At 54.5% G+C, this 15479-nt stretch overlaps 1 protein-coding gene across 1 annotated transcript in view; it reads left to right on the forward strand.

Annotated features, from left to right (window-relative positions):
* The first annotated feature begins 181 nt into the window (after nt 1–181).
* STAT3 (signal transducer and activator of transcription 3) overlaps nt 182–15479 on the forward strand; it is a 35024-nt gene continuing 19726 nt past the window's right edge. The window contains exon 1 of the mRNA XM_026654878.1: nt 182–280. The gene's annotated coding sequence lies outside the window, so the exon portion shown is untranslated. The remainder of the gene's footprint in view (nt 281–15479) is intronic.

A 15479-nucleotide genomic window follows, 5' to 3' on the forward strand; every position in this document is an offset into this window, starting at 1 on the left:
GGAAGAGCCACCGGGGGCACCCCCCCGGCAATTCATGAATAATAAACGAGCCTCGTGGATAAGAGGCTCTGATTGGCCAAGAGGCCACGTCCCCTCGTGAATAATGAGCAAATGCGGAGCGCCATTGGCCAGCGGGGCTGTGACGTGTCCCGTGGAGGGGCGGGGCTGATGGGCAGCAGGTTTCTGGTCCGCCGCGGAGGGAGCAGGAGGCCGAGCGCCCCAGGCAGCCGGAGCCGCCACCCCCCTCCCCCCGCCGGGCCTGGGAGCCCCGTCCCCGCAGGTGAGCCGGGTGGGGGTCCCTGCGGGGATGGGTGCAAAGGGGCGGGGGGTCCCCCGGGGTGCTGCGCCCATGGGTGCTCAAGGCATAAGAGTGCGTGTGGGTGCCCCCCCCCCGGTGCTTGGGTCAGACCGCTGGGAGGCGCAGGGTTGGGGAGGGCTGTACTTGCACCCATGGGTGCTGGGGCCAGAGCGGGGGGCTGATAGCTGCTCCCATGGGTGCTGGGGTTAGGCTGCTAGGAGGAGCTCAGGGTTGGGGGAGCGGCAGTTGCTCCCATGGGTGCTGGGGTCAGAGCGGGGGAGGGGGCAGCAGTTGCACCCATGGGTGCTAGGGGCAGCAGTTGCACCCATGGGTGCTGGGTGCTCCTGTCTCTCTCTCTCAAGTCGCGAGCCAGGCAGTGGCTGCTCTGAGAGCGAGATTTAAATGCACCAGAGTCAGGAAACGGAAAGTGGCGATGCCCTGGCAGCCGGAACCCGGCCCCTTGCGCACTTCCATCTTGTCTTGCATCAGCCTGGCTTGGCTGCTGGCTCTCCCCAGATCCTGCTGCAGCCGCCCGCACGCCTGGGCCGGTGTAGGTGGCGCTGGGCCGCAGCGAATGCGAGGGGCCCTGGGGTGCCTGCCAGGGGCCCTGGGGTGCCTGCTCAGGGCTCCCTTGGGAGCTGATGGGGATGGAGGTAGCCCAGCCGTGCCTGAGGGGGAGCCTGACCCAGCCAGGCGCTGCTGTCACTGTCGCTCAGGATCAACCCAGGGGTTGGATTTAGAAGCTGGGCCCCGCTGCTAAGCGCCTTTGCTTTGCTGTGCCCCCAAGGGCCGCTGACTCGTCCCGTTCCCACACGCCCTCGCTGGAATTGGACTTGCTGGTGAGTTGGGCACAAGGCCCCAGCCCGTGGCAGGAGGGGATGTCTCCTTGCACAGGGCTGCCAGTAGAAAAAGGGGTCTTTTGTCTGAGAAACTTCATGGCTAGCGCTTGTAAGCTCCCTGCGCCGCTTCTGTCTGGCGGCAGAGAGGCATAAAATTGAAGCACATTGAAAAAAGGCTTTTTATCCGGTGTCGGGGATTATTAGAATCGCCTTTCTTTTGGCGAGGGTGTTGATGCTGGGCGGGTCTCATAGCCTCGGCCAGAAGACTCCACAATTTCACTTTTGTTGTTAGTCGTTGTCCACGTTCTCTCGGTCCTGGGGCGCTAGGTCTGCAGCCACGGGGGGCCATTTCTCGGGGCCCCAGAATTGAGCTGGGCACCTTAGAGAAATAGGCAAGAGCGTTGTACCCGAAAGGCATGATGGAATCAGCATTACTAAGAGCGTATGCGAATGCCACCACCTGGCACTTTTACAACATGGCCTTGTGTCCCATGGGCGGGCGGCGAGTGAGCCCCCCCTTCAGGGAGGCTAGCCCCTAGCTCCGCCCCTGCCCGCCAGAGCCTGTGGCCAGAGGAGCCCTGGCCAGCCTGCCGCTAGGCCGGCCAGAGCCACCCTGGGCCACCAGCTGGCTTGAGCACTGGCCCAAGCCACTCCTGGCCGCTCCAGCCTCTGGCCACTAGCCGAAGCCCTGAGCTCCAGGCGGCTAGCTGGAGCCCCTGCCAGCTTCAGGGGAGAGGGGGAGCGAGGGTGGGGCCACGGCCTGGGTTAGGGGAGGCTTAGCCTTCCCTGGCCCTTGATACCCACCGCCCATAGGGTTGCCAACTTTCTAATTGCACAAAACTGAACACCCCTGCCCCGCCCCTTCCCCGAGGCCCCACCCACGCTCATTCCACCCCCCCCCCGGGTGTGGGATGAGGCTCCGGGCTGGGGCAGTGGGTTGGGCTGTGGGCTCTGGGGTGGGACCGGGGATGAGGGATTTGGGGTGCAGGAGGGGGTTCCAGGCTGGTGGGTGGAGCTGAGGGTAGGGAGTGTGGAAGGGGGCTCTGGGCTGAGGCAGAGGGTTGGTGTGTGTGTGTGGGGTGCAGGGTCCTGGCTTTGGGAGGGAGTTTGGGTGCGGGAGGGGGCTCCGGGAGGGAGTTTGGGGTGCAAGCAGGGGGCACGGGAGTGGGGTGTGGAAGGAAGTGTAGGCTCCTGGTGATGCTTACCTCAGGCGGGTCTCCCAGAAGCAGTGACATGTCCCTCGACTCCTAGGTGGAGGTGTAGCCAGGCAGTTGTGTGTGCTGCCCCCACCTGCAGGCGCCGCCCCCGCATCTCCCATTGGCTGCAGTTCCCGGCCAATGGGAGCTGCGGAGCTGGCACTCAGGGCGGGGGCAGTGCGCAGAGTCTGCCTGGCTGTGCCTCCGCCTAGGAGCTGAGGAACAGGTCGCTGCTTCCGGGGAGCCAGGTAGGGAGCCTGCCAGCCCCACCAACCGGACTTTGAGTGGCCCTGTCAGCAGTGCTGCCTGGGTCCCTTTCTGACAGGTGTTCCAGATGTAAAGAAGACACCTGGCAGCCCTAGCCGCCCATGGGCCCTCCCACCAGTCCCAGTTGGTTTATTACAAGGAAGGAACTGGTTGGTATTGACTAAACTATCTGTAAAACATCCAGGCTCTGACCCTGAGCATTCCTCCCACTCGCCAACCTCTGCAGTAGCTTTGGGGAACCTTGGGGTGACCGTGTTTGCTGTACATCTTACTCAGAGCCTTGATTATCAAAGAACTGCAACTGCTCTGCAAACGCAATCCAAGTGTAGAGATGGCCTTGTTAATTCAGTGAATGCGATTGTAGAGTTCAGTGCAGTTTAAAATGACATTTCAGAAAGCTTTGACGGTAAACTGCCTTTTTGGAGTAGATAGACTGGGGAATCTACAAACTGATTTAAGAAGCCAAACTATGGACTGTGACAAAGTTCCTCCTCTACCTTGGTGGGTCCTGTGCTTATTGGTGGATTTGCTCCCTTCACAGATTCACCCTGTGGGTCAGGAAACAGTCCTGAGACTTTCCCCTCTGGTAGAAGCTATAGTCCAGGTCAATTCCTCCTGTGTTTGATCAGGAGTTGGGAGGTATGGGGGGAACCCGGGCCCTCCCTCTACTCTGGGTTCCAGCCCAGGGCCCTGTGGACTGCAGCTGTGTAGAGTGCCTCCTGGTACAGTTGCACAACACCTACAACTCCCTGGACTACTTCCCCATGGCCTCCTCCCAACACCTTCTTTGTCCTCACCACCGAATCTTGCTCCTGATGTCTGGTAATGCTTGTACTTCTCCATCCTCCAGCAGTACACCTACTCACTCTCAGCTTCTTGCACACCTCTTGCTCCCAGTTCTCTCACACACTTCCTCTCCACTGGCTCTCCCTGGCTTGACTGCAGTGAGCCCTTTTATAGCATCAGACAGGCCTTAATTAGAGTCAGATGCTTAACTGCCTCCTTTGACTCTTAGCAGGTTAATTGGAGTCAGGTGGTCTATTAGCCTGGAGCAGCCCCTGCTCTGGTCACTCAGGGAACAGAAAACTACTTATCCAGTGGCCAGTATATCTCCCTTCTGCTACTCTGCTGTTCCCAGCTGGTCTGGGTCTATCACAGGACATTCAGAAATCTAGTTTTTATTGGGTTCTGGCCTTGAGCGCCCTGGTTTGAGCATTGGCCTGCTAAACCCAGGGTTGTGAGTTCAATCTTTGAGGGGTCCACTTAGGGATCTGGGGCAAAAATCAGTACTTGGTCCTGCTAGTGAAGGCAGGGGGCTGGACTCGATGACCTTTCGGGGTCCCTTCCAGTTCTAGGAGATAGGTATATCTCCATTTATTATGATATTAGGATCCTTATGTCGGGAATTTCACAATGCTTAAGAATAAGGATTTCTAGCAGAGCTTGTGGAATCTTTTGTTAGAGGCATTGCATTAATATCGATCAACACTGCTGGGTTACTGAGATTATTGGGAATCAAGACTGAAAACCAGAAATGTTGATTCTGTATTTGGTCAACCCAAGGCTTAGTGAGCTGATTCATGTTTCCGACAGATGTGAACTGTGGGTTGCATTTTATTCTCCTTTGCTTGTTTTCACTGTGATTTTTTTTTTTTTTGAGAGCAGTTGCGAGTGTTTCTTGTGCTAGCTCAGATCTCAGCTGGACCAGACCTTTGTCTTTAGTAGTACACCTCTACCCCGATATACAGTAACATGAATTCAGATATAATGCAGTAAAGCAGTGCTCTGGGGGTGCGGGGCTGCGTGCTCCGGCAGATCAAAGCAAGTTCAATATAACGCGGTTTCACCTATAACGCGGTAAGATTTTTTGGCTCCCGAGGACAGCGTTATATCGAGTAGAGGTGTAGTTTTATGAAGAAAACTGGCACCTGGGGTGAAACACAAGGTCGGGGGTTCATGATGGTAGATGATTTTGCAGCACTGTGTCAGGGACTCTCTTCGGTCCTTACCTGGCCCCCATGACCGTAGCATCCGAGCGCCTCTCAGTCCCCCGGTGGGTGTATTCTCCCCATTTTACAGATGAGGCAACGAGGGGCAGAGAGACTAAGTGACTTTCCCAAGGTTACTCAGGGACTCTGTGGTGGAGCATGGACTATTCCCCAGGTTCCAGGCTAGCGCCGAACAGCTGCACCATCCTTCACCCTTTCCTAAATCTCTGCATTGATTACTTTACTTTCTCCACCTCCAGGGTTACTTTTCTTGGCCATCTGAACAACGAGAGCCATATTCGCTCATTTGCCTGGGGCAACGGACTTTCTCTTTTACAGAAGAAGTCCATATGTTTTGTCATGCTACAGACAGCCAGGCAGAACTTCACCTGAGCTGGTGAAGTTCTATTCATCTCCTGCTGCAGCCTCTCAAACCTGTCTGGGAGGACAAGGAAGAGAAGTTCATTTGAAAGCTTTGGAGGGTGGTGGGAATGACTCCTACAGACAGTTAGGACCTCTGCTGAGAGCTGGTCGGGAATTGTTTCACTCACTGTTTCTTCGTTGGAAAATACCAATTTATCAACACCAAAACGTTCTGATGAAAAGTTTGAGATTTCTCAGGTCCAGGATGGGAGGGAGGGAGACACAGACCCACCCCCTCCTAGCTTGGTGATTAAGACACGTGGGAGATCCAGGTATCCCTTCTCTGCCTGATTTGGAGGCGAGTGCCGGGAGAACCAGGCTTTGGTTCTTTTGGTGCGTGCATGTTTCTCTTGCTCTCCGTTTTGTTCCAATGTGGAATGAAGCATTTTTCATGAAGGAGAATTCCTGTCTTCCAGCCTGCCTTACCCACAGCGTGATCGTAAAGAAAGCTACAGGGCGTCATTCTCCTGGCTTGGCACTGTGGAGTTGTGAGACTCGCCCTGGAGCATTCTGTGAAAACGGGGGCTTTTTGGAGCCGTCTGTCTGTCCCCTGCAGCTTTCCATGCAGCTCCCCCCCCCCCCCCCCCCCCCCCCAGGAGGTCTGGAGCACAGATTGCACTGCATTGTTCCTCGGCTGCATTTCAGTCCCCAGAGCAAAGGTTGTTTGCAGGAGAGCGATTGGTGGCGTCTGTCAGTTAAACAGCACCTCTCGCTCACTACAGAGTGGCTTTCATGGGAATGCCTGCCAAGGCAGGTCATCAAGCATTCAAAGTGCAAGGACTGACTGAAGCTATTTTTTAACCATTCATTACCCGCCCCTGCCCTCCACCATGGCAAGACACGTTGGAGTTTAATGATCCTTGTGGTTTTCCAAACCTGTTCAGCTGCTAGCTTGGGGGAGAGAATTGTGCTCAGAAGTGTGTGTGCTGTGTGACTTGGCTCATTTAATGCATCAGCTTAAAATGGCCTCCCACAATTGCTGACACGGTGCAGTAACAGTTCAGGAAGTTGGGTCCCAAGTGAAGCATGCTAGGAAAAGAACGACATCTAGGAGCTGTTTGGGAGGAAGCCAGTCCTCCGTTAAGGCTGAAGTAATGTTCCAGTGTATATTTCTTGTGCCTTTTGAGGAGAAAATTTTGTCATGCAGGCCTGTCCCCTGCTAGCAGTGATCCGAGTTACCAGGCTACCTGTTCCCCCCCCCCCACACACACACACCTCCAATGCTGCTATAGTGTAACCAAGGAAACCTGAGGCTAACGTTCTAGCATCTGTTTCGTACCTTTGCATGGTCTCTGTTTATTTCACCTAGTGCCGGTGTGATGTCAGACTAGATACTGGTTACACGCTGGCTCTGCTCCAGAGATGAAAGGAAAGGCTAACCACAGAGAGACATAATAAGCCAGGCAGAATCGAAAAGGTCTTTAAACCTAGGCTGGGGAGACGGAGCAGTAGCAAGTCTAGGTTAGTTGCGTGAGGGACCCCATTAAAGGTTAGTCAGATTAAAGCTTTAATAATGCAAGTGACCAGAAGGCTGGTGAGAGATGGAGTAGCTCTTCCTCCTTTCTCGTGGGCCTTGTCTATGCTGGGGCTTTAGCCACCAGCACAAACCCACGCTGGTGCCAGTCACTACTCGCACCGGAGCAGCGCCTACAATTGTCAGTGATAATGCAGCAGAGGGAGACGTGTTCTGTAACTATGTGTTTGGTATTTGGGGAGAGACACTAGATCTGATCTAGTCGTCATATGATGAAACACTTTCAATTCCCGTCGTAGCTCAGAAGTGCGTTCAGCGTCAGCTACTAAAGTTAGCGGTTTTTAAATCGGCAGGTCCCGATAATGTGCATCCAAGGGTTTTAAAAGAGCTGGCTGTGGAGCTCAATGGACCATTAATGTTGATTTTTCAGTAACTCTTGGTGCACTGGGGACGTTCCAGAGGACTGGAAGAAAGTTCATGTGACAGTATCCGGAAAAGGTAAATGGGCCAACCCAGGTAATTACAGGGCTGTCAGCCTGATGTCGACCTCAGGCAAAGTAATGGGAATGGCTGATGCAGGACTAGATGAATATAGAATTAAGGGAGGGTAACGTAATTAATACCAATCAACATGAGTTCACGGAAAATAGACCCTGTCTGACTAACTTGATATATCTATATTTTGGATGTGATTACAAGTTTGGATGAGAAAGGGATTAGCACTGATGGCATAGACTTCGGCAAGACTTTGTACTGCACAACATTTTGATTTTAAAAACTAGAACAATACAAAATCCACATAGCACATGCTAAATGGATTAAAGTGACTGACTGGTAGGTCTCAATGTAACTGCAACAGGAAATCCCTGAGCGGGTGCGTTTCTAGTAGGGGCCTGCACGGATCAGTTTCGGCCCTAGCTAGTTAACATTTATATCAATGACCTGGAAGAATACATGACATCACTGATCAGGTTTGCAGATGACCCAAAGACTGAGGGAGTAGTAAATACTGAAGGGGACAGGTCATGGATACAGAGCCGTCTGGATCGCTTGGTGCAGGCCAACAATAAACATTTAATATGGCTACAGGCACATGACACATCTAGGAACAAAGAGCATCAGCCGTGCCTACAGGATGGGGGACTGTGCCCTGGGAAGCAGGGGCTCAGAAGACTTGGGGCTCATGCTGGATAATGAGCTGAACATGAGCTCCCGGTGCAGCACCGTGGCCAGAAGGGCCAATACCATCCTTGGGTGCATAAACAGGGAATTTCGAGTGGGGCGGAGGGCCTGTATTGCCTTTGGATTTTGCAGTGTTCTGACTGCTGCCGGGAATCCGGTGTCCTGTTCTCGTGCCAGCAGTTCAAGGAGGATGTTAATAAATTACAGCGAGGAGCCGCGAGAATGATACAGCTGGACAAAGTCGGACTGGAGATGAGTCACATTTTTAACAGGGAGGGCAATTAACCCTTGGAACAAGTTACCAAGGGCTGGGCTGGATTCTCCATCCCTGGCAATTTTTAAATCAAGAGAGGACGTTTTTCTAACGGGGGCTGCCATAGTTCCAACAGGCGTTAATTCAGGGCCGGGCTGTGGCCTGTGTAATGTGGGAGGTTCAGACCAGATGATCACAGTCGTCCCTTCTGGTGTAGTAGTCCAGGACGCTCTGGTAGCTCGGGTGACCAGATGTCCCAATTTTATAGGGATAGGCCCAATTTTGGGGTCTTCTTCTTATATAGGCTCCTATTACACCCCCCCCCGTCCCGATTTCTCACACTTGCTGTCTAGTCACCCTACTGGTAGCCATTGGCACAGATGCAGCCACTCCGGTGGCTAACTCCCCCCCAGGAGAGGAGCCCCTTGCATTCTGTACCCGCCTCTGGGCGGAGCGGCAGGAAAGAGGAGATGGCAAAGCTGCCCCCTGGCCAGGTGAAAGCTTCCAGCAGTTCCATCTGTGCTTTCCCATCTGCTCCTAGCTTGGTGATGGGCCAGTCAGCTTAGCACAGCCTGAATCCCCCACCCCCGGGGTTTGTTACCTGCACAGAATGTTCTGTTACAACTCAAGGGCACCCACCTTTACCCAGTTCCTAAGGCTCCAGGCGAAAAGCACCTACCTCGACTCCTCCGTGGTCTCCGGGCTCTACTCCTCCATGGGCTCAGAGCAAACACCCTTTCCCTGTGGACTCCGGGCTTAATCTTTTGTGGGTTTACAGGGTCTTTTACCAGTGAAAGAGCCTTACACAGTAATATACTAGATAACCTCTATTTATTAGCAATCACCAAAAACAGACTGCACACGCTACACATACAGTGCTCACCACTTCCAAGAAGACAAATGAACTTTTCTTGATGGCCAGTCAGGTCCATCTGGGGGACTCCAGTTTCCAGGGCCGCCCGGGGGAGGCAAGTGGGGCAATTTTTCCCAGGCTCCAGGCCCCGCAGGGGCCCCCACGAGAATATAGTATTCTATAGTATTGCAACTTTTTTTTTATGGAAGGGGCCCCTGAAATTGCTTTGCCCCGGGCCCCCTGAATCCTCTGGGCGGCCCTGCCAGTTTCTGCACGGTGTCATTGGCAGAGTGTTGAGGTCTGGCAGCTCTGATCTTGGGGCTTTGTCCTGGATTTGGTTCCCAAAGAACTTCCTTTTGGACCCCAGTTTATATAGTGAAATTTGCATTCTTTTTAGCTGTACCTTAACCAGTCCTTATACTAAAATTTTACTAACCAATCCTAACACAGGTTTCAGAGTGGTAACCATGTTAGTCTGTATCAGCAAAAAGAACAGGAGTCCTTGTGGCACCTTAGAGACTAACACATTTATTTGGGCATAAGCTTTCGTGGGCTAGAACCCACTTCATCAGATGCATAGAGTGGAAAATACAGTTCTGTGTGTGTGTGTGTGTGTGTGTCTTCCTACTGTATTTTCCACTGCATGCATCCGATAAAGTGGGTTTTAGCCCATGAAAGCTTATGTCCAAATAAATGTGTTAGTCTCTAAGGTGCCACAAGGACTCCTCGTTCTTAATCCTAACATAGGATTGGTTAGAGAATTTTGTTACACTATCCGACCACCTTAATTAATTATGTAACAGACAGAAAAAATTAAAGAACCAGACAGACCATATGGATAAACAATAGGGAAGTGGGGACCATAATGACAAAACAATAAAGAAATGAGGATTTCACAACCCCAACTATTGAGAAGTGATTTCTTGACACAGGATGCTGTCAAACTAAGTTTTCTTTTGCCATCTTAAGCTCTGTTTCTGTGTCTGGTGATAGTGGGGACCATGAGGACGGGGTCTCCTTAACAGCCGGATATGACACTGTTTTAATGTCATTTGGATGGAATGGGAGAATGTGACTTCCTGCTTCTCAGCTAACAGCTGCTGCTCGGCTGCTCTTTTAATCTGGCTGCAGATGAAGGCCTCATCCTTACAGGGTGGGATCAATGCCTGCCGCAGGCACCGAGCCTGGCGCAGTGTGGACAGAGGATTTTAACTCTGCAAATTCACCTGGAGACGTTCTTGTGACTGACCCTTTGGAAGATGGCAGCCCCAGAGGCTCCGGCCGCGAGGGCCCCCGCTGTGCTGGCAGTTTCTGCCCCGGCAGGTTGACAAGAGGCAAGGGGTGAGCGGTAGATGGGACAGACAGGCGGGTGTGTGGGGAGGGGCACGGTGACCTGCTGCACCCTGTCCAGCATTCCCCACTCACCCCCCTGGGAGCTGAGGGAGAGGCTGAGGCAAGCTCAGCCCCTAGCTCTCCGGGGTGATTTACGTGGCCAACTATTCCTGGCTCCAGTTGGCACCTGCGGGTCCTGTGTCCAAGGGGCTGATTTAGAGCGTGCGCGTGTGGGGCCTGCTCCTGGAAGCCGTGTTCTCTGCAGCTGGGCCTGCCTCGGGCTTGCTGTGGGAACTCGGAAGCATTTCGCAGCTGAACAGAAGCCCAGATTGGTTTGGGGCCCGGTACAGGAACTGTTCCCGGAAGTGAGCCGTGGCTGGCTTGGTCAGAACGTCACTGCCACGCTGCAGTCCGGGGATCTTGGTTTCGGGCTGCCAACACCCCCGAGCCGTGCACACAACTGCTCTCCAGGCGTCATCTGAGTAGTTTCAGATGATGTTTATGAAAGACGCAGTGGGGCACAGGTTCAGCTGCGCTGGAGGCTGGGTTTGTGTTTCCCTGCGCTGAGGCTTCTGCCATGCTCTGCGGTCTCCTGGAAGGTGTTCAGGGTGCACGTTCGCACTGCCCCATGGGCAGCGCTTCCAGGAAGCGGGTGTCCGGCTCCGCGTAACAGGGCAGTCAGACTGCTGGAGAGGACACGCCTGTGAGCACGTTCCGTGCAGAGGTTTGCTTTGCTCTCCACCGAGAGGCTGACGAGAAGGCCTTGTGGAGGAGGGGGCTGTACAGGACAGTGACTGGAGTTGCCTGATTACTTAATACACTTTTGGCCTGACCCATGTGGCTGTATCTAGACATCCCCCAATTCTGTGCTGAGTAACATTGCAACCTATGCCGTGGTCGAGATCGGAATTCGGGTGATCTCAGGACCTGCCACTTAGAACCAAACCAGCTGGGTAATGTCTAGCCCAGGGGTCGGCAACCTTTCAGCAGTGCTGGGCCGAGTCTTCATTTATTCACTCTGATTTAAGGTTTCCCCTGCCAGGAATACATGATAACGTTTTTAGAAGGTCTCTTTGTCTAAGTCTATAATATAGAACTAAACTATTGTATGTAAAGTCAATAAGGTTTTTAAAATGGTTAAGAAGCTTCATTTAAAATTAAATTAAAATGCAGAGCCCCCTGGACCGGTGGCCAGGACCCGGGCAGTGTGAGTGCCACTGAAAATCAGCTCGCGTGCCGCCTTTGGCACGCCTGCCATAGGTTGCCTACCCCTGGTCTCGAGGGAGTGAGAAGTGCTCCGGATTCCCCGCACGCGTGCCTGGGAGCCATTCATGGTGCAGAGAGGAGGGTTGTTCTGTAATGCTATAAAAACACTTCAGAGAATCCAAGTGGCTGAAATCTCCATGCGGGCAGGCTGTAGTCCATGGCCCAGCGAGGCTACAGAGGGCTGGCTGCTATGTATGTCTCCAGTGTCGTTTCCCACCCCATCCAATGGCAGTGAGCGTCCTGGGGCTGTTCTGCAGGAGTGTGGATGGGTGGGGAGGCCGAGCTGGCAGCCGCTACTAGGGGACACTGGCGGGTGCGGCTGTAAATCCAGGAGGCTGAGTTCTTTCCGGGACCCGTACCGGCCTGGTGCTGCTTGAGGCTCTGGAAGCAACGTGCAAGCCGAGGAATGTCACGCCCGCACTGCGCCGCATTTCAAGTTGAAGTGCGGCTAATAAAAATGCTGAAAGCCACTGCAGTCTGACCTGGCCCAGGGCTCCCAGCAGCAGGATCCCCTGGCTGTATCTCCCCAGAGGGATGCTACCAGAGGGCTGACAGCATCAGGGTGTTCAGAGCCACGCAGTCCGCCCAGTCATATCAGTCTGCTATGGGCTTTGCTGCAGCTTGTGTGTGGGGGGGTGGGGGAGTTCTGGCATCTGCACGGAAGGGAGTTGCAGTGCTCCAGAGGGGCTCAGAGGCAGGCGCGTGCACGGGGCAGCACCCGGGGGGAGTGTGGGCAGAGGTGGGAAGAAAGGGTCAGGGTCAGGAGCCCAGGCACTGGGCAGCGGGTGGAGGAAGAAGACAGTGGGGCTGGCTAGGGTTTGGGGTGGGGGGGCTTTTGCCTGCAAGGAGCCAGCCTGCCCCAGCTGCAGGTTGTCTTGGTGGAGGTGGGCCAGGCTGCTGGCCTGAGAGGCCTGGGAGGAAGGCTTGGGGCATAGGGTGGCCCTGTGGAAGTTGCAATGGCTGTGTGCCAAGGGAAGTCTCTGCCTGTTTATACAATAGCAAAAGCTTCGGGACTCTGGCGACATCGGCTGCAGGGTGCCCCCACCTGCAGTATGCGGACAGACTAGTTTGGAGAGCGATCATTGCCAAACGGGTTGCGCCTTTCCCCAGCTTGGGCTGCAGAGGAGCGTAAGAGACATGGAACGGCGCTGCTGTGGTGTGCTCTCTGGACGCCGGTTTTGCCTAAGAACTCCGTTTGGGTTTTATTACAATGCACAATGTTTAGCTGTTTTGTTGTACTTGTTTAAGGATCAGGCCTCAGGGCTTGGCCCCAGACTGGTTGTGGACAGGTCACCTAGGGGTAAACTTTCCCCAAGTAGCTTCATGTCCTGGATGCCTCCATTTGACCCCGTTCGGCTCCGAGGTGCTGAGCATTGCAAGCGCGCAGCAGTTTTGCTAATGGCCACGTGACTGCAGGGTCCGGTGCCCTAGTAGGCAGAGGAGGGGAACAGTCTGATTACTGTGAACCTGCAGCTTTGGTAAGTTTCTCTTTCTTCAGACTGAGGCCTTTGGCTGCTGCTAAAAGAGAAGCAGAGAAAAGCAACTGTTCGCACTCTGGTCTGATGTGTGTGATTTGTGCTTCCTCCTCCTTCGCCTGCAGGCGTCTAAGCTCCGAGCTGGCTTCAGGGCTTGCAGAAATCCACCCTGAACTGCTGGGGGCGGCTGGGGGGTTTCCCCAGCTCTAACTCCAATGACTTTTGGAGGGTGGCAAGTGCTGGGAGTGAGTCAGGGCATGTGATGGGATCTCGGATGCTTCCTGTAACCTCTCCCCCACCCCCAAAATCAGGCTTTCCCGACTGTCAGCGTCTCCTGTTGCTTTCCCGTGGGGTTACCTGTCCTGGGCTTCCCCTGCAGTTATTTACTGTCACTGAAGCCATAGGGCCCGGCTGCCCTCTGGCACAGGGTGGGAGTGACCCAGCGAGCGAGGGAATGGTCCCCTGTTTCTCCAGGCTGTGACCCCCGCATTGCTCCTCGCTCTGCCCCTGGCCTGTCACAGGGAGGCTGAACTGCAGTTATTGCAATGCCAGCCCATCTGCCGCTGTCTCTCTTCCCCCATTTCTGGCCTGAGCTACTGAACTGACGCAGCATGCGATTTTCAGATCTCACCCCGACACTGCACAGGCTGCAACATTGGTTAAAAAGCAAAATTACCCTTGACGAGGTTCACTCAGCTGAACTTTAGCGGTGGCTGGTAGCGCTCAACTGACCTTTAGTGGTGACTGAATTTGCTCACACCTTCCCAGCGTTGCAGATTGTCCGGGGAACAAGCCACGGTTTCCCCTGCTAGTTTTCATTTGATTCCCATTGACACACATGGAATAAACCCAAGAGTTATTTCTTCCTCGTTTCTGTTGTGGTTCCTGGCAGTCCCCGCCTCCCGCACTTACTGTAAGTCGAGTGTAGCTCATTCCTTGCACTGGTTCTGGAGAGAAACCAGAGACGAGAATCAAGGTAGAGTCTGGTTTGGGGGCAGGGTGTGTATTGGCATCCTGCTGAAGTCCTGTAACTGGCTGCTCCAGGTGAAGGTAGGGAGCCTACCGAAAATGTTGTGTTGCATGGAGAGAGCCGGGTCTTGCCAAAAACACCCCCCCCCCACAGGGGATAGTTTGGGGCTGGCTTCGCTCTAGAGAGATTTGCAGGGCGATGGGAGCAGTGTGGGAGCTGAATGGACGAGCACTCCACTTCCAGACTTTTCTGCCTGATGGGTTCACTCCCCGGTTCAAAGTGCTGGGAAGTGCTCAGGGTGTGGGTGGGGTGGGGGATACGGTGTGCAGTGTAAGTACCGGTTGGTGCAAAGGGCTCCGCTGCAGTTCTCTGCCTTCCTAACCAAGGCTTCCTGTGGCTCCGTGATCCCGCAGGCACGACTCCCGCTGAAGCTGTGTGAAGTCTACAGGATCAGACGCTAGAGCTTGGGTCCCGATTCAGCAAATACTTTAAGCAGCTTGTGTGCTTATAGCCAGGCACATGCTTAAGTACTTTGCTGAATCAGGGCCATAGCCATTTAACTGTCGGTCTCCTCAGGGTTTGGCTCTGAGGGGTGCTGTGCAGCACACGGGCTAGGCTGCATGTCTGTGGCTCTTCAGAATTGCTTCTGGGGTGTCCTGTGTGTCCCGCTGGGGTGAAGCTCACCCTGTGCACAGAGCTAGCACCAGGCCTGTGCACCACAGAAATCCCACTCACCTGGCGTGTGGCCCTGCAACTGCCCCTCTGCCCAGGGCTGAGTTCCCCCATTGGGTCCAGGTCGCGTGGATATTGTGTTGTGAGCTGATCTGTGTCTTCTCAGCCTCTCCATGGTCAACCTGCGCTCGGAGGCTTTAATAGGAGTCCGAATCTTGCTAGTTTGGCTAACACCAGCGCTGAGGCAGGTGGGGGAATTAAACCTTTGCAGGCAGGGGGATGGGGGAGGGTTAGAACCTGAAATTCTTCAGCACTTGCGACAGACGGAGCTGGGTTATCGGTGCTCTGAGCTGGGTTAGCTGCTTGCGTTTCTTTCTTACTCATCTTTGTGCTCGGTGGCCACCTCAGGTTGCAAGAGGAGACGGTGGTGCTCTGCTCGCCAGGAGTCGTTCACCCTGGTGTTACCGTGCGTCCTGGGAAAGCCGACAAGCCATGTAATGTCGTGAGGGGTGCTGGTGGGTTTATATGGGGGTTGGGGGGAGGAGAATCTTCCTGAGGACAACACACACCCACTGTCCGCCCAGCGTGTCTCTTTAATCCCCCAGTGACGTGGTTTTCGTCTGTGGTTCAGGGTTCCCTCTTCCTTTGCATAGACCAAGGCTGTGGCATGAGCAGAGTTTGTCCTGGGAATCCCAAGCCCGAGCCACCGGGTACTGTCCTCTGGTGCTGCATATAGAGGGGCTGCATCCGTGCACGTCTTGGGTGACTGCACTGGAGCCATCCTGACCGTCAGCTGCAGGTAGGAATCCAAGAGCAGCCTTGCTGAACGGGAGCCCGAGGGGTCCCTGAGGCACGTGCCTCGCCCAGAAAGATGAGCAGTCCCACCCTGCTCAGCAAAGCGCGTCGTCCTGGACCGTGCCGCGGCCTTGAAACGGGGGGGCCACGCGCGTCGTCCTGGACCGCGCCGCTGCCTTGAAACGGGGGGGCCAAG

The sequence above is a fragment of the Terrapene carolina genome, unplaced genomic scaffold, assembly GCF_002925995.2.
Source record: "Terrapene carolina triunguis isolate 2854851 unplaced genomic scaffold, T_m_triunguis-2.0 Scaffold193, whole genome shotgun sequence".
NCBI lineage: Eukaryota > Metazoa > Chordata > Testudines > Emydidae > Terrapene > Terrapene triunguis.